The sequence below is a fragment of the Mirounga leonina genome, unplaced genomic scaffold, assembly GCF_011800145.1.
Source record: "Mirounga leonina isolate KUSES-001 unplaced genomic scaffold, KU_Mleo_1.0 Mir_115, whole genome shotgun sequence".
NCBI lineage: Eukaryota > Metazoa > Chordata > Mammalia > Carnivora > Phocidae > Mirounga > Mirounga leonina.
This window is the reverse complement of record NW_023270268.1, coordinates 65,868,159-65,888,218: the sequence shown is the minus strand read 5'-3', so window position 1 is coordinate 65,888,218 and position 20,060 is coordinate 65,868,159. Positions and strand designations below refer to the sequence as shown.

General features: G+C 35.3%; 1 long non-coding RNA gene across 4 annotated transcripts in view; it reads right to left on the bottom strand.

The window, feature by feature from the left end:
- Positions 1-20,060, bottom strand: part of LOC118006461 — a 341,382-nt gene that overhangs the window by 247,094 nt on the left and 74,228 nt on the right. For all 4 annotated transcript variants that reach the window (XR_004678085.1, XR_004678088.1, XR_004678087.1 and 1 more), the window contains exon 2: positions 7,241-7,303. This is a non-coding gene — a long non-coding RNA (uncharacterized LOC118006461). The remainder of the gene's footprint in view (positions 1-7,240; positions 7,304-20,060) is intronic.

Genomic DNA, 20,060 nt, shown 5'->3' with positions numbered 1-20,060 from the left:
TTCATTTTAAGCCTATATAATTTTTAAACTGTTTAGATAATACTTACATAAAATGATTAATTTAAAAAAATAATTTAATAAAACTCACCTAAATATCCCTAAAACTTTGTTCCTTTAGAAAGAAAACTTGGAAAGAGAGGACAGAGAAAAAGAGCTAAGGGACAGAAAGGGAAAGGGAGAGGGAGAGAATGAAGTAAAAGCAAAAGAGACATTATATTGAGAGGACCTATAAAACACCTTAGAAAGTAGCTTTCTCAAAATGCTTTTCATTAAATGCAAAAGAAGTAATCAAAGTAATTTAACCTGATTGCTAATTACTGTCTCTGGAATGTGTTAATTATTGTACTATATTTGTAAATAAGAAATAAGCATCAGTAAAATATAGCTTAATTACTTACACTGTATTTCTTCATTCACTCCCCCATCATATCCTCACCTCACTCAGCCTACTCTTCTTGTGCATAGATATCCACAACTCTCCCAGCCTCTAATCCCAGCCTAGGTTCTCTTCACAGAAGACCTGTCTTCATAATGACACTCCCGGCCCAAGAATTTAACACTGTCCATTGTCTACGTTTAAAGTACCCTGCCTGGCTGTGAAGACCCGGACCCTACTTACTTCTCCTCAAATCCAGTAACTGCCCAGGAAAAATCCTCTGTTCCAGTCACTAAGGTCTACTTCTTGCACAGCCATTCTCTCTGACCTTACCTGCCAAAGGACTTTTATAGTTCACGCTGTTGGTCACCCCAGAAAGGTTTCTATTCACCTCTTTCATCTACCCAAGTTCTCCCCATCTGTCACAGTCCAGGCAAGCCATATTGGCTCTAACATGCCTTCTCTGAAAATTCCACAGCACACATATTTAACCCTTCTCTAATGACCTTGACAAACATGCTTTCACCTCATATTAGCACCTATTTAAATATGCTCCTATTCCCTAATTGTATCCTATTTTTTTCAGTGCCAATTTTGTTTTCTTATAATTGTAGACAGTTCTGCAGCAGGAAACATACTGAACTCTACATTCCATAATATCTAAAATCATAAATGGAGTCGAGTACAGCTTTTTGGTTGCTTAAAATATATATTTCATAGCACCCCATGCATTTTTATACACATGCCACATAACCAGGATATGCTGAATGGTTTACTGATTAACCCACTTTAAATCTACTAAATAAACATATTGTACTAATACAGTTGTCAAGTTCCTAGACTATTAACCTTGATGTTATTTAATTATTGCCTTTCATCTTTCTGACCCGAATCTGTGCTTTCGCATGTATCCATCAATGTTGGCACACATTCCAATTTTCTAATTTAGAAGAAATTAGACCAGTATGTAAAAATTTTACAAAAGATTACTCAGATATATGGTAATCAAAAATAATCTATTACAAAATTCTTCACTAAATTCTCTTCATAATTTTTAATTTACTTCATTTCCAGTTAAAATTAAATGGATTTTAAAACAAATGGAATGTGGAGCATGGTGTAACAGATATTAAGAGGAAGAAGCCTCTGAAAGTTTTCTCTGAAATTCATGTTACCTGAATTTTAATATTTTAGGAATGAATATCCAATTAGAATTTGGAATTAAAGAAGAGTGATACGGTAAGAGAAAGAAATGTGAGAAAACCTTTGGTTCTACCGTGTGCAAAACCCTACTTCCAGTAGAACAAATATGTGTCCCCAACAGAAACTACATTATTCCTGTTTTGAGAGAAATTTTATTTTAATTCTCCCCTTCCATCTCCATATGGCAAATGGTACATAGATGGGCCACAATTACTAAAAGAAGAAAATTCTACCGAATTTTCTATAGAAAAAAATCAAAATACCTATTATTATGAAAACCCACATGTGAGATCCCTAGTAACCAGGCAACAAGTTGTCATGAGCCCTGCTGTATTGCTGGGAAAAGGCTTTGTCTTAATGCAAAACAAAAAACAAAAAAACAAAAACCCAACCACCTGCTTTTGTCTCAGTTCCTGAAAATTTGCATAGCTATATTAATGAAAAAGAGAAGCCAAATTGGGCATGTTAGCATGAACAGACGTTCAATAAACAGTAATGGAATGGAGGAGATTTACACCCCTTTGTCGAGACAATTAAAAACAATTAAAGTCTTCCTTGTCAACAGCCAGCTTCTAATAGTGTGTGTAAAATTCACAAGAGGTCTGCCAGTAGGATGTGTGACTATCACAGCTTTCACAGAAAACTTTTGTTTTGTCCTACTTGTTCTGCAGGGTTTTTTAACAATTGCCTTTGGTAACTTGAGGAGAAAATTTGGCACAGAGACTTTGTTAAAATGTACATGAAGGCTGCTTGCCAAGGTAATGGTACAGAACAGGTGCTGTCGGAGTCAGAAGGTAGAAGTGAAAGAAGGAAACCAATAGACAGAAGGAGCTTAGAAAGTGACCCCGAAACCCGGCAGCCTGCGCTTCGCACTGTTACCACCACCTGGCCCAGCCAGAAGCCACCCTTCAGCCACTAGTCCGGCTTGGGGTTTTACACATCCCACTGGCAGGCCTGGCTACATCTCCTGCCTTTTTTTTTTTTTTTACCTCTTAGTAGAAGAAATTCTCTTTTGTGAACTTTCTATTTCATTCCCAATCTGAATATATAAGGAGTTAGTGATTTTTCTAATTTGTTTGAGCTCCTATTTTACAGCCAAGGAAATCATCATTTTTGTCTTATCAGAAATTCCTATTTCTTGTTAGAAGTGATATATATATATGATAAGGTATTATGGATTGGGAGCTGACATCTTAGGGCTCTTTTATACATTAAAGAAAGTACAGATGGTCCCTGATTTACAAAGTCTCAACTTAACGATATTTCAACTTTAAGACGATGTGTGAAAGCAAGTGACACACATTCAGTAGAAACCATACTTCAGATGTTGATCTTTGATCTTTTTCCGGGCTAGCAATATGCTATATGCTACTCCTTTGTGATTCTGGGCAGGAGAAGCAGGCCGCAGCTTCCAGTCAAACCCGCGATCACGAGGGTAAGCGATCCACACGCTTACAACCATTTTGTACCCATACAGACATTCTGTTTTTCACTTTCAGTATTTCATGAATTACATGAGATATTCAACACTTTATCATAGAATAGGCTCTAGTTAGGTTATTTTGCCCAAATATAGATTAATGTAAGTGTTCTGAGAACATTTAAAGCAGGCTAAGCTAAGCTATGATGTTTAGTAGGTTAGGTGCATTAAATGCATTTTGGACTTAGGATATTTTCAACTTAATGATGGGTTTGTTGGGATGTAAACCCATCCTAAGGAGAACCGTAACCAAATTTTTATTTTATATATTAGAAACCTATAGCTGTTTAAGACAGAGGACCATGTTTTTGCTAAAAAAGCACATTTTAGAGGTATTATGAGGACATTTAGAATGCCCTTGTGGTTCACCTTTAATCTCTTCATTATTAGTATATTTCACTTGGACCAGCTTTAGCCCAGGGGCAGAACTGCTACACTGAGATCAGATAACAAAAGTTAACTTATATCAAGTGTTGATCTAGGAGGTGTGGGGAAGCAAATTCCTACACTAAATACTCCTAAAGTGTAATCCATAATACTTGTGTCCGTGAGCTATGAAGTCCTAGCCCTCAATTGCAGGGAAGGAAATCTTTTTGCCCTCTACAGTCTTAAGTTGGTGGCCAGGGCCCTGTAAATTAGACTGACAAAAGAGAGAACAAGAAGAGAAAATCAAACAAAAATCCTCTAGCATGTGCACTGGGAGAAGGAGCACTCAGAGATGAGTAACTCAAAGGGGAAGTTAGAATTTGGGGTATATATGCTTAACTCACTAAGGGAAAGGGAGGGGGAGAAAGGGCACCTATAGAAAAGCAAATCACTTCTTGGAAAAATAAAAGGACCTTTAGGAAAATATAGATGGAGGATATGACGGTATTGTGTAATGTCTGTTTGGGTGTGGTGACCTTAGAGTTGCTTTGCAGAAAGGGATTCAATGACTTCTGAGTTCTTTTGGAAGGTTCTGCTTTTAGGCAGATAAGGGATTTCAGGAACTCAAATACCTTCAGCTCAAAGTAATTCTTATACCAAAGAAGCAAATTTAAGGACAGCATATCATGATCCCCTTCACAACATTCCCAGTTTTAGAGCTCTCATTTGTGCTTCTTTTCTACTCATTTACTTTTCTACTCTCAATTCTACTCTTCATTTTATTTGCTTTAATTTGGCGATTTTTAACCTGTATTTTGACTGACAGCAAGCCAGAAAAATGTCCACTATTCCATAACAATAAGCAGCATTTCTTTGAGAACTGCCTCTTCTTCATTTTGTAAAATACTGCCTTTACAAGACGGACAACAGGTTATATTAAGGCTGACAGTTTCTAAATGCAACTTGGTATCCTTGTTTATATTTTCTTTATTCCTTAAATATGCTACATAATGTTTTATATTTTTAAAAGTTTTTTTCATTTTGAAAAAAAAATAATGTAAATGTCCTGCCAAAATTATTGGGTTTATTGAAACTACCAGTTTGTATCTCCTTATCCTTAGGACACCAAAAAGACATGAAAGCTGATATCCTACTCTGTGCAGCTTTGGCTGAGTATTCACAGTCCTTCCAGAATTACATGTGGTCACACAGAAAAAAATTCTCAGAAATGCTCCACTGGTCCCAAGGACAATCCAGCAGAAAAATGATCATAAATCAGCACACTTAAAGGAGTAATGCCAGAAAAGCTGGTCAAAGAAAAGTCTCTAGAATACAGAATATTACAGTAGTAAGAAATATAGAATCTATTTTTAAAACTGAACCCAAAATGTCCACACTATACAATAATATACAGTTGACCCTTGAACATCATGGGTTTAAACTGTACAGGCCCACTTATATGCAGTACTATAAATGTATTTTCTCTTCCTTATAATTTTAATAACCCTTTTTTTTCTATAGCTTATTTTATTCTAAGAATACAGTAAATAATACATATAACATACAAAATGTATGGTAAGAGACTGTTTACATTATTGGTAAGGCTTCAACAGTAGGTTATTAGGAGTTAAGTTTTGGGAGAGTTGGAAGTTATACACATATTTTCAACCATTTGGGGTTTGACTCCCTAGGTCAACTGCATACTATTAAAGTAATTTTGTGATTTGTTAATTGCCATAATTTTTTAAATTATTTATTTATTTAAGTAATCTCTATACCCAATGTGGGGCTCAAACACTTGACCCTGAGATCAAGAGTCACATGCTCTTTCCACCAGGCCAGCCAGGCACCCCAATCACCATAATTTTTAAAGGCTCCTCATTAAATTATTTTTGCTTACATAACAAGTGAAATTTATCTTCTTGATACATTACCTTATATGATTCATATAACTATAGTTACCATTTCATCTCTCTCATTACAAAAGAAAGCTTTTATAATGTATTTATTTTGACAATGTATTTTCTAGAGTTAAAAAGTTAATAAATAAAAACTGGATATATTGTATTTCTTTTGCTAAAAATCATTTTCTTCATGTATTCTTAGTTTCCTCCAAACCTTTTTTAAAGAGAATTTATTGACATATTTTTTACTTACAAATTGACATTGTTTAAAAATTGCTTTTCATATTGATTTACTTTGATGGTGCCTCTTACTATAAATCTAAAAGTAAGGAGGAGATGCGGAAAAGAATTTTGCCATTTATGACAACTGATCAGGGAAAGAAGAGGTTATGATCATAAGCAGTCTTTGCAGGGAGCCTCTGGTAGGTAGGTCAAACTATCCATTTTCCAGAGTTTTACATTCAATTCTGTTATCCTACACCATAAATATTGAGAGCCTGCTATGTGCAAAGTACTACAATAGATACTGAGAAAACAAGGTGAATTAACCCAGGTTCTTGCTCATAAAGACCTTATAATCTAGGAAATATATTTTATTTATATAGGTATGAAGGAGGAAGAACGGCCTGCCCTCCTTTCTTATATATAGTAAACTAGTGCTGTGAGAATTTGACCAGCCTAATTTGAAGAGAATGTCTAATATCCGATCAAGTCTTTCTAGTCTAACTGCCACTATTCGCAACTATATCTAAATTCCGAAGTATGGCTCATTGAGGACATTCATGATGGGCCTCCTCCTTAATTCTTTAGACATATCGCCCTATCTTAAACACTATACTTCAGACATCACAAACTACTCTGCAACTAAAATTTAATACCCCTTCACCTTCTACTGCCACATCACTCCCTGAGCATCCATCCCTAGTCGGGCTTAGATGCTCACTTCATTTCTGCTACTGTACCTCATGCTTTTCCCTACTGTTTTCATTTATCACACTACATTGTACTTGCCTATTTTTTGACATCCACTACATTGTAAGGTCTTGAGAATTAGATACATATTTTCACCATCATGTCTTCAAAGTAAATGGCACATAATAGGTGTTCAACAAATATTTGTTGAATGAATGAATGATTACTTCAACTTCTATTTTCCAAGAGAAATAGAATATTGCTAACTGGTCCATTCCATGATCTTTCAAGTAGAAAGCTAAATAATCTCAAATGATGGCACAATCTGTAACTAATTATACTGATTAAAATATCTTAAATTATAATTATATGAAGATTTACTTTCCTTTAATTTAATAGCCATAATAAAAAATGCTGCTAGCAATTTCTAATTAGTTGTTTTTTTCCAAATCCATATTAACTTAGGATTCAAGTACCACTGTGATACATTTATATAAGATAATTCATATAATTGCTTAGCACAGTATGTGGCTCAGAATTGATGGTAGTGCAGTGGACTACCTCATGGGGATGGCAATAATGAATGTGGATCAATGATGTTATATAAAAATTATATGGAGGACTTATGTATCCAAGATAATATAAAAATAAGTGATAAAAATGTAGACATCTATTTCAAAATATGGGAAATGCATAGCCATATATCTTCTTTACAAGTAATCTGGTTATTAGCATTATTATTAGATTAAGCATGCTAACGACAAACCATTGTATTGGAAAAAAGAATGTAAAATATAATTGCATAATTTTACAGTGCTTTGTAATGCATGGAATAATTCTCTGCAGTGTTCAAAAGTGTAAGTAAATGATATTGACATCTGAATACTTTTTGACAAAAACAGCGGTTACAGAGAGAAAGAAGGGGAAAGGTTTTTATATTCTCTAACTGTTCAAACAGTTTTACAAGTATTTGGAAAAGGTCACCAATAGAGGGCTTACCTGGGGTCAAATGAGAGAGGCCCTAGACCATCAAAAGTTATTTCCAATGTCCAGATGGGAGATCTAAAACAGAGAATAACAAAGACAGTTTGTGACAAAGCTGACACACAGTATTCTGGAAGGAGTGAAATCAGTTGTGACATTTTTCATTTATTTGTAAATGCCTCTTTGGCAGTACACTCACTCAAAACGACAGTTGCTTCTTACAGAATAGGGGAGGCGATGGTAAAATAGAGGAATCCTGACAGTTGCTTTAATGAGATTCTGCATTAGGGCTATTCTAACACTATCCGCCAACAAGGACCTTTCCCTTCATTTTCAGTATCATAATTCAGTAATCTGGAAAATGTTATCTCTCTGAAAAACTAAACCATCCAGTCCCTAATAGCCATTGCCAAGTTTATTTTCCTCTTATCTTTCAATTAGAAAAAAAAAAAAATTGTAAAGCAAGCATCTAAATAAATGTCAGCCATACAGACCAATTATGTCTTTTTATTAAAAGAGTACAGTTTTTATTAAAAATGGCAATATGGAGGGGCGCCTGGGTGGCTCAGTCATTAAGCATCTGCCTTCTGCTCAGGTCATGATCCCAGGGTCCTGGGATCGAGCCCGGCATCAGGCTCCCTGCTGGGCGGGAAGCCTGCCTTTCCCTCTCCCACTCCCCCTCCTTGTGTTCCCTCTCTCGCTGTGTCTCTCTCTGTCAAATAAATAAAATCTTTAAAAATGGCAATATGGAGTATGACTGAACAACTCAAAGCACACTCTCCAATAACTCAGTATTTGTTTGAAAATATTAGGGAGTACAATTTAAGCTACATCTTAAAAGTCTTTCATTTTAATATTTTAAGTTCCTAAGGGAAAGGAAATTATCAGCAAAGTAGTTTCACTAGTCCTTATAATTTGAGCAACTCTAAACTAAGCAGTCTAAAGATTCCATTTCATTTACCCATTCAACTGTTCTTTGATCCTATGCTCAGTACTCAGCATAGTTGCAAAGCAACTGGAAAAAAACTTACTTCTAAAAAAAATGTAAATTATAACGTGCAGGGAAAATGCAATCCAATCCAGGGTTACCCAGTGTCTACTACCTACTAGTCAACCAATAGGTATTTACTGAACTGGGAAGCTGTACAAAATCAAATCTCTGTGAACAGCAAAATGAAAAGAACATGCATTTTGGCATTTTATATGCCAATGCAACCCATGTCATCATGGATGCAAATTCCAGATTCCAGAGAAGTGAACTAATTAAGAGACACTGAAGAAGTAACAAGCTCTCATTTCCAATTTCCTTATCCTTAAAGTAGTGTTAATAATATTTACTGCATGTGATTGTTGCTATGATTAAACAAATGTTCCAGGGAGGGATAAAGCACCTAGCACAGTTCCTGGCTCATACATAGTAAGTTGTCAATAAATGGTATACCTATTATAATTATGAAGCTTTACTGTGATCAAAACAAATGATACCTTTTTCAAATACAAGAACATAAGTAGCAACACTAAGTAGGAGGGAACCCTGGCTGTCAGGATACTATATTATAAGAACTTTACTTCTACCTCTTCTACTAATAGCCTCTTTGCAACTCAGTTTTCTCATCACAAAAATGGGACATTCCTACCTTTAAATAAAACCCCAACTTAGCTTGGCTATGAAAGCTGTCTGGGTACTTTAAGTATCCAAATAGTATACATTCTTGGAATATGGCCAGTGAATATGGCAGGGAGCACCATTTAAGGTTGGCAAGTTAACTGTGATCTAAGATTTCGGGTTGATAATTTTACCCAGCTGGACAACATTTAATTTTCAGATAATGTTCAATAAAGCTGAAAAGCTGCTTGAGCAGATAAATGTGTACAGACTCATGAAAGTTTTTGTCTCCTTTATCTTCAGTTTGCCTACAGCACTGGTTCCCAAACTTAGCTATACATTAAAATCACTAGGGGCATTTTTTTTTTTAATGCTAGTATCTATGCACACCCAGACCAATTAATTCAAAATATTTTTTAAAAGCTTCCTAGGTAATTCTAATGTGCACCCAGGGTTTAGAACCACTGGCCTAGAATTGGATACTATGTTTCTCCAATAGACTGTTGCCTTTAATCCATTTTTCCTCTTTTTTGCTAGGCAAAGCCTCTGATTCACCTTAGGTGTCTTTTTCCTAAGAAATTCTGAAGAAGATGCTTATGCCCAGATTCAGGACAATCTTGATTTAGGCTCAGTAAATCACAGTGGTCCCAATTGCTTTGCCAGGGATTGATTTACGGATATATATGTTATCCATATCTAGCCAAAGATGGAGGGAAAGGTGTTCTGGGGCTCCTAGCAAAGTTCCCACCCTTCTAACAAAATGCTATTTTCCCTGCTGTTATATATGGATATGATGCCTAGAACTGATGTAGTCATCTTGTGGGCATGAAGGAAGTTAGTCTGAGAACAAAGCTACCATCTTGAGGATGGCAAAGCAGAAGGATAGAAAGAAACAGAGTCTGGGATAATGTCATTCAGCTGCTGCATTAATTTGTCCCACTTCTGAACCTGCTATGTGAAATAAATTCAAGCAGCATCAAAGCACTGTGTACTTACATAGCATCCCAAACAATATTAAACAAACAAAAAGAGGTAGGTATATCCCAAGCCTAAGTTTAGGTCAAAAAATTTCTTTCATTGTTTATATTTTGAAACATTTTATGAACTAAACCAACTGGTGAAAAATGTCCCAATTTTTCTTACAAACTAGACAACTCTTAGTTTTATTTAAATGGCTTTATAACACTTATTTTTACTAAGAAACACTGTGTAATATGTGATATAAGAAAATTAATAGCAGATCCTGTCAAATATTTTTTTCAATAGTACTAATTTGTTCTAGTTTTTTATACACAAACATAATGTACAAAATTAAAATATATTTTTCTGCAGCACATGTATATAAATACGTGCATGTGTTTGCTTTTTTAAATTGTTGCCAACCATATGGTGCTTAAATTGGAGAAAAATGTTTTTTAATATCCAACCACAACAATCACATGATTTCCTAATAACTCTGTTTTTGCTTTTAATTGATTCTATATGTAGGTTTCACTTTTTTTAGCTTTCATTTCTTGAATGTAGTACGTCTTATTATTAAATGTCCAGATCATAATTTTGGTTCCAAAATGTCCCCTCTTTTTCTAAAGTAGTAATTTCCAACCCAGAAAATACTAGGGATACTTTGGTATGATGGTTTACCACACAGTTGGAATGAGATTATTATTTATTCAACAATATAAAAAAAATCACCAGCAATCTTGTCGGAAAGGGGGAAACCAGCTATCCTTGGTAGATGGATGCGCTCTGCGAGATAGAGAATAAAACAATGTATCAGGAGTTTGAGCTTTTGGGAGCTGTCAGAAATGATGAGACAGCAGGAAACAAGACGCGTAGATGGTGGAAGTCTCCAAGACATGATCTCTTCCCACATAACCCACCAAATCTTCAATTAATTTATAAATTTATAATTGTCATGGCATGTATAATGTGATGAATTTCTTGCAAAAGTCAATAGGGGATATAGTTTGGTGCAGGACCAATTAAGTGTAGAAAGGATGAAACTAAGTGGGTTCAATGAAGAAGGAAAAGAGTACTGGAAAAAAAAAAAAAAAAGAAGGGCAGAAATTCTAAGAACATTCCCTCCCCCAGAATAAAGTGTGAAATGTGTTGAAGCCAATTTTCCCTCAGTATAGTCTGAGAAATCTTAGCATATACGTTTGTCTCCCTCACTATTCTATGAGCTTCTAAGAACAATGCTATCTTGTACTCTTTGAATCATAATAGAACTCAATAAATGATTGAATTTGATTCAAGTGGGAAAGCTCCTCCAAAAAAGGTATTTTTGCCTACTACTCCCAAATTTAGGCAAGCTCTATACCCAACTGTCCTTTCCTACAGGAAATATTAGTAAGACTGACCTCTCAATAGTGCTAAGAACTTGACAGTACTGAAAGTCTCATGGGCAAGTTTGGTTTGAGGTCATCCCTGTATCTCCACATAACTTACTGCTTAGCAGAGGCCCTAAAATAGCAAGTACATATTGTTTAGTGTTTTTATTTCTATTATAACTATCCTTAGATAATAATTTCATTTACTTTTTGGACCACTAAAGGACAACCAATAGAATGAGATATTTCATTTCAGAAGTATAAAATTAGCATTGGTTTAAAAGGTTCTACAAATTTGTAAGAGGAATTTAATATTTTGTAGTTTATTGCTGGAAGCAAGCCCTTTATCTTGTGAATCCCACTTCATTCATAGAAATATATGAGACGTCTTAAGAACCATTGGTATTTCAATTGTAAATATTAAGGAAAGCTGCATTACAATGCAGACAGGTAATCCTGAGGCCCAGCAGAGCAATAATGATTAATAACACACTCTAGAGGGAGTATAAATTTTAATACTATCACTCATAAAATCCATGTTTCAAACGTTCCAAAACAGAATCAAGTTTACCAAAAAGCAAATAAATCATCTTGCTTTGGGGCTACTTCTTCATCTCTGATTTTTAAATAATCAGCACCATCTCCCCAGAGCAGATAAACTAGATTTACCTGCAAGTTCTGAAATCCTTAAAGAGGACTCTCATTGGATTCTGCTTCTAGTAAATTCCACTCCCAGTGTTAATTCAAATTTACATTTAAAAAGAGAAAGGAGACTTTAGGGAAGTGGCCTTCATAAGGATTTTATTTGCTGATTATAATGATGATGCACAATGCCTTTTCACAAGATTGCATGGGTTAGAGGGTAATCCCACTATCACTTTTGCACTGATGAGAGCCCTACTTGAGTGCTTATCTCACATCTGGTCTCCAAACTAAGACAGAACTAAAAGAATCCAAAAACTATGCAAAGAGTCACAGAAATCATGACTAAAACCGCTAGAACTAAATGAGCAAAAGTGAAAGAAAATGTAATGAAAATTGGTGAACAATTCTGAAGAAAAAACAACCCTGCATACAAACATAAGGCCAAATAAGCACAAACATCAATAGGTTTATTTTTAATGGTGCTATTGGGAACTAACTAGATGACGTTCATGATAGCTTGTTTGTTTCTTTTATTCTTTTCATAAATTTATTTCTTTTCAAGTCACAAGAATTATCTAAGTCAATGTGCTTAACCTCAGTAAATTGCTTCAATAAATCAGTTAATAGTTTCACAAAATAATGTGATCATACAAGAGATGAATCAATTGTCCCATTCAATATTTTAATAGCCACATTTCCTATTTCCTATGTTTGTAATATTTTATATCTTCTATAAAGATATCCCTACAATGCTAAGCATGCTGAAGGAGTTTAAAATATAAATGAAAGGAAAAGACTAACACACGAAACAATAGCTATTTTTAGTCAATATGATTGATGCTTTTAGTTCATGGTAATGTGAGGACAGATAATCTTCCCTACAGAGAAAGTATGAAACATCAAGTTAAAGTAAGCTCTCATGTGTGTATTTAGATCTATCTACTTTACAGATTGGCAAACGTTTTTTTGCAAATGTTCAGACAGTAAATATTTTTGGCTTTGCTGGCCTTCTCTGTTGCAACTATTCAGCTTTGCTGCTGCAAACTGAAACAGCCATTGACAGTACGTAAGAGCATGGCTGTGTGTGTTCCAGTAAAACTTTATGAAAACTGCTGGAGGGCCAGATGTGGCCTGAGGAACATAACTCCATAATCCCCAGTGAGTTCACCATTTTAAGAAGTGATGATCTCATTTTCAATATGAAATAGAAAGCAAGAAAAGAACTGAGGTCAGGTAGAATTTTTGCAGATACACCCTGAAATTCCAGAGCATCAAAAACACCTATATTTAAATATAATTTTTTAAAAAAATCTAATGGATGTTTTTATTGGCTATTGTTTTATATTATCCATGCAAACTCCTCCCACCAACAGGACAGATTCCTTAGAACCCACCAATAGATAAAACTCTTCCTGTTGTTGAATTTCCTTGGCAATTGAAATAACTTGGACAAGTCTACACATCAAATTTTGACAATTAAAAGCTTACTTACATTTAAAAAATAAAAATAAAAGACATTTTTGTATCACTCACATGTGCTCCAATTTTCTACCTCTTTCCTAGAAATCCAGATATTTTGCTACATCAGAAAGTGGAACAGAACAAAAATATTATTAAGTACAAGTATCCTTTTTTTTTTTTTAAAGATTTTATCTATTTCTTTGACAGAGACACAGCGAGAGAGGGAACACAAGCAAGGGGAGTGGGAGAGGGAGAAGCAGGCCTCCCACGGAGCAGGGAGCCCGATGCGGGGCTCGATCCCAGGACCCCAGGATCATGACCTGAGCCGAAGGCAGATGCTTAACGACTGAGCCACCCAGGTGCCCCAAGCACAAGTATCCTTAAGCATCATGACAACTTCTTCCTTTCAATCCACCTTCCATCATGTAACAGATCACAACACATTCAAACTTCTGAACAGAAAATGTTAGTAATTGTACTATGGTTCTCAAGTCTTCCAGTGATAAGCCACTAATAAAAATGTCAATGTTATGGGGCACCTGGGTGCCTCAGTCGGTTAAGTGGCTGCCTTTGGCTCAGGTCATGATCTCAGGGTCTTGGGATCTAGCCCTGCGCCCGGCTCCCTGCTCAGCGGAGAGCCTCCTTCTCCCTCTCCCTCTGCCCGCCACTCACCTACTTGTGCTATCTCTCTGTCAAATAAATAAATAAAATCTTTTTTTTTTAAAGATTTATTTATTTATTTGAGAGAGCGAGAATGAGAGAGAGTACATGAGAAGGGGGAGGGTCAGAGGGAGAAGCAGGCTCCTCGCTGAGCAGGGAGCCCGATGCGGGACTCGATCCCGGGACTCCAGGATCATGACCTGAGCCGAAGGCAGTTGCCCAACCAACTGAGCCACCCAGGCGCCCAATAAAATCTTAAAAAAAAAAAAAGTCAATGTTATAAAATACAACTAGTATACACTAGCTAGCTATTTAAAAATTCAGCCTACTAATGGGGTGCCTCGGTGGCTCAGTCAGTTAAGGGTCTGCCTTCACCTCAGGTCATGATCCCAGCACCCTGCTGGGATCCATGCTCAGCAGGGAGCCTGCTTCTCCCTCTCCCACTGCCTGCCTGCCTACTTGTGATCTCTGTCAAATAAATAAATAAAATCTTTTAAAAAAAATAAAAATAGAAATTCAGCCTTAGTTACTAAGACTTACTTCTTCTCTATTGTTTCCTATAGAAAAGCTATAAAAAGTGATCATGATCCAGTTTTCACAAATAACAATAATAAATAATGAATATTGATTAATTATTATAGGCCAGGCAATATTTTAAGTACTATACACTTATTAAATCATTTAATACTCAAATCAATCCTACATAATGCAGATAGTATTATTATTTTCATTATACAATAAAAAGAAAACTACCAAAGAGAGGTTATACAGCTTGACCAAAGTCACAAGGCTACTAAGTAGCAAAGCTAGGATTTGAAAGCAAGTGTTGTAGCCTCCAAATGCTAAGGAGGTCAAAGCCATGATTCAGTGTCCATAGGAATGCTAATGCACAGCCTGTATGCTCTACACTCTAGAAAATGTCACCACTGGGAAAGATGATGAAACAAGAACTAGCGATAAACATAGAGAAGTACAAGCCAAAGTGGTAGATGAAGGAACTTCCTGAAAGCTTATAACTGGGGAACCAAAATCATTTATCCAACAAATGCTACAGGTCAATAATCCTCCTTGTAGACATGGCAAACACATTTATTTCAAGCTCTGGAATCAGCCTGTTTAAATTCTAATTCCATGGGGTGCCTGGGTGGCTCAGTCGTTAAGCGTCTGCCTTTGGCTCAGGTCATGATCCCAGGGTCCTAGAATTGAGGCCCGCAAAGGGCTCCCTGCTCGGCAGGAAGCCTGCTTCTCCCTCTTCCACTCCCCCTGCTTGTGTTCCCTCTCTCGCTGTGTCTCTCTCTGTAAAAAAAAAAAAAAAAAAAAAAAAAAAAAAAATCCTAATTCCATACTACTTACTAGGTCATTTTTTTGACTACTTATAATTTATGAAACTCAGACTCCTATATAAAATAAGGATAACAATCAGAATTGTTTTTCAGGGATGTTATGAAGATTAAATAAGCTCCTAAGGGCTTGATATGCAGTAGGTGCCCACGAAATGATAGCTGCTATTATTAGTCAGGGTTTTGTTTATTTTTAATTACAGCAATGGCAAACAGTAGCTATGTTAAAAGACACCAGACATCTGGATAAAAAGCTAAAATGTATCCAAACATTTAAATGGCTTGTCTATTAACTTTGAGTTTCTCAAAATTTACTGATTACCTCCTATGTGTTAGAAATCACATGCGGAAAAAAAAAAAAAAAAACAGTTGTGATTAGTCAAAAACATACTCTCTAGAAGACTGACTGAATTTTTCACTTTCATCTGAACATATTACATATACAACTATTAAGTTAATTCAATTCACAGAGCTTCCTACCTTGTCTGTGACTACAGTATGCTCCCATAATCCCTTCAGTCTTACAGGGCCAGATAGCGTGAACACCCCTTCTCACCCCCCATCTGCTTACTTCCAGTTTAAAGCAACTTCCTTCTTCCATTTTCCCCAATGTGCCATAGAAATATTATCATTTATTACTGTCTATGTGTGCACCAAAGATAGAAAAGAATTGTATTACTGAATGCCATCTGATATATTTGTGATTAAATAAGGAGATGGTGACAAATGTATTTTACTGTAGCTAAATCATATGCCACTAAATTTTTTAACATATTAACTATGTAACATTGGGCACAATCATAAAGAAGCAGATCATATTTCAAAGAGCTTTTGTTAATTCGAAAGAGAGGAAAAAATAGAAAGACATGCATATGAACAAAAAAAAAAGGAATAAAGAGACCAATCATATTCATAGAAACAAAGTCTTTTTGTTTTGTCATTTTCTCTTAACAGAATGTCCAAATAGACACTTTTCCAAAGAATATGTGCACATGGCCATGGCCAACAAGCACATGACAAGACGTTCAACATCACTAATCATCAAGAAATGCAAATCAAAACACAATGAGATTATCACACCAATCCTGTTAAAGTGGCTATTATCTAAAAGACAATAAATAAGTGTTGGTGAGCCTTGGAGAAAAGGGAACTCTTGTGCACCGCTGGTGAGAAGGAAAATTGGTGCAGCCACTGTGGAAAGCAGTACGGAAGTTCCTCAAAACATTAAAAGTGGGACTATAATACAATCGGCATTTTATCCAAAGAAAACGAAAACACTAATTTGAAAAGATATATGCACCCCCACGCTCACTGTGGCATTATTTATAATATCCAAGACTAGGAAACAACTGAAACGTCCATATGTAGATGATGAATGGGTAAAGAAAATGTGGTGTGTGTGTGTATATATATATATGTGTGCGTATGTATGTATGTGTATATATATATACATATATATATATATATATATATATAATGGAATATTTTTTAGCCATAAAAAAGAATGAAATCTTGCCATTTGCAACAACATGTATTGACCTTCAGGGCATTAGGCCAATCGAATTAAGTCAGACAGAAAATGTAATTATGATATACCTTTGTATCATTTGTATTATGAAATTATGATATACCTTTGTAATGTCAGAGATTTTCCTACTCTAGATAATTCAAAAAACCCAGAATACAACGAGACTTATCATGTAAGGGCTGCTTTCTTAAAATGTCTGCTTTCCTGAAATGTCTGCTTTCTTAAAAAGATGTCCAGGCTTCTGGTCTTTGAAAGAGCAACTGGGACAATCATGTGCTCAAATCATCTCAGTTTAGTTATTTTTTAAATGATATTCTGGTTTCAGGAGGAAATCAGTGAGTGACAGAAACATACTGGAAAGTTCTAAAAAGAAACATGTACAAGGATGTGAGCAAGATAATGGAGTAATAATCCACTGGACCATCAATTAAAGAATAATCAAAAAGCATTTATTTTAGCTTGGTGCCACATACCACTTTGTGCCAACCTGGTCTTATAACCAAATCAAGTGTTTTCTCTTCAAGAAAGAAAAAACAATTTGAAAAATTTCAACTTGAATTTAAAACTTCTCAAAACTAATCAAAAACAAAATCAGCTATTCATCAGCTAAGTAGCTCATCTAGATTTTCTTCAGGTATAATGTTTTAAAACTGAGAAAAAGAAAGACTATCCAACATAAAAGCAGAAACACTTGCCATATTATATTACCTTACTAGAAAAAAAATCCTAACATATGTATCAACACTATTTTCAATTAAATTTAGGAAGCAAACATAATTTCAAGAATATGAAAAGGAACTGCTAGGATAATTGTTTTAGAAGTACTGCAATTAAAGATGAAAAATCATATTGCTTCTTTTGACAAAAGAATGTTTCACTGGCATAAATGAGCAGTCCCTTATGTAATATTTACTAATCAGCAGATGATATGTAAATAGGAACCCCCCCCAAAAAGAACAAAAATCCAAGTCTTACTTGGAATGTGAAATTTTGTTCATTTTCTCTAATAATATAGAAAATAAAATAAAAAGCAATCTTCAGGTTGAAAACAACTTCATGTCATACTCAACACTGAAAGTATATGCACTTTACTATAGGAAAATTATATTCATTTAAAAATTAACTTAAAAGTAACCATAGCAAGGGAGCTTTTTCACAATTCTTAGCTAATATGTACATTTTAAAATACATGTTAAAAAAAACCTAAGGAATAATTTAGAAGTTGTAATACCATTGTCAAGTATCAGGATTTCAAATTCATTCTTTTCTTGATTTTTTTCTTTTTTCAAATTTTGTAACTTTTTTCAAATTTCAAAAAGAAATTACTATTCTTTGGGTGTTTAACATTTATAAAAATGACTTGTTTGAATTTCATTCTCATTAAGCATAAAAAACATCCGTTTCATAATTTTCTCCTTTCATCAAGTGAAAAATTAGTAGAAATGTAGCAAAAAGAGAACTGTATATCATAGGGGTTGTTCCCAAACTATGCATACCCATGATTTAAAACAAAGGTAATATAAAAATAAACCACTTTTATTAGACAACAGTACACAGATCAATTTTAATCATTTTTGTTCAATAAGTAGTTTCCTGGGAAGCCTTTCAAATTAATCTGAATGAATATATATTGAGTGAGGTGGTTCTCCTAGGGCAACTAAAAGAAATGGGCTGTTTGTTCCACTCATTCTGTAAAGGCCTGATGGGCCCTAACTCTTGGTTAGTAAAGTAGAACTATCAGGTAGGATTGAAGTGTCTGCAAACAGAAGATGAGCTAATATGTTCTGATGTCAAAGTAGTAATTTCCTTTCTCCCCAAGGAAGAAAAAATAGAGTCTGAGGGTAGGTAGTATTCCCTTTGATATATGCAGCAGTGGAGCAAATGAATACATTCATAATTGATGTCTGAATACACACTATTTTTAAAATATAATAACTGGGGGCACCTGGGTGGCTCAGTCGTTAAGCATCTGCCTTCAGCTCAGGTCATGATCCCAGGGTCCTGGGATCAAGCCCCGCATCGGGCTCCCTGCTCAGTGAGGAGCCTGCTTCTCCCTCTCCCACTCCCCATGCTTGTGTTCCCTCTCTCGCTGTCTCTCTCTGAAAAATAATAAAAAAAAAATTTAAAAATCTAAAAAAAATAAAAATAAAATAAAATATAATAACTGCCTATAACTAAGATTGCTATCAGAATACTGACAAGAAGCATGGGGGTGGGGGAAGTACCTCAATATTTTAGAGGTACTGGGCGCCTGGGTGGCTCAGATGGTTAAGCGTCTGCCTTCAGCTCAGGTCATGATCCCGGGGTCCTGGGATCAAGTCCCGCATCGGGCTCTCTGCTCCTTGGGAGCCTGCTTCTCCCTCTGCCTCTCTCTCCCTCTCTGTCTCTCATGAATAAATAAATAAAATCTTTAAAAAAAAAAATATATATATATATATATTTTAGAGGTACCTGCTCCTGGAATGTAACATTGACAAAGCTCCAAGAGAAAACAAAGGGAGACAATATAGAAAGCATGATCACTAAAATACATTTTCGTTTGTCAATATTAGTATGAAATCAAAAATAAAAGTTCTATGGTATTTTGATAGCAAAAGTGGTACTCGGATCAAACTGCCTTTTTTTGTTAAATTTTTTATTTGAATATAGTTGACACACATTACAGAAGTTTCAGGTGCACAACATAGTGATTCAACTTCTCCGAAGAGTATGCTAGGCTCACCACAAGTGTAGCTACCATCTGTCACCACACAGTGCTATTACAATAACATTAACTATATTCCCTATGCTGTGTCTTTCATTTCTGTGACTCATTCATGCCATAACTGGAAGCTTCTATCTCCCCCTCCCCTTCACCTATTTTGTTCATCCCCCTATACCCTTCCCTCGGCAAACATCAGTGTGTTCTCTGTATTTATAGGTCTGGTCTTTTTTGTTTATTCATTTGTTTTGTTTTATACATTCCACATGAGTAAAATCATACGGTATTTGCCCTTCTCAGTCTCACTTATTTTACTTACCATAATACCCTCTAGGTCCATCCATGTTGTTGCAAATGGCAAAAATCTCATCCTTTTTTAATAGCTATATTTGTGTGCCTGCGTGTATGTGTCTTGTGTGTGTGTATGTGTACATCTTCTTTATCTGTTCATCTATTGATGGGAAGGTTGGGTTGCTTCCATATCTTAGCTGTTATAAATAATGCTGCAATACACATACAGGTGTGTGTATCTTTTAAATTAGTGGTTTTGTTTTCTTTGGGTAA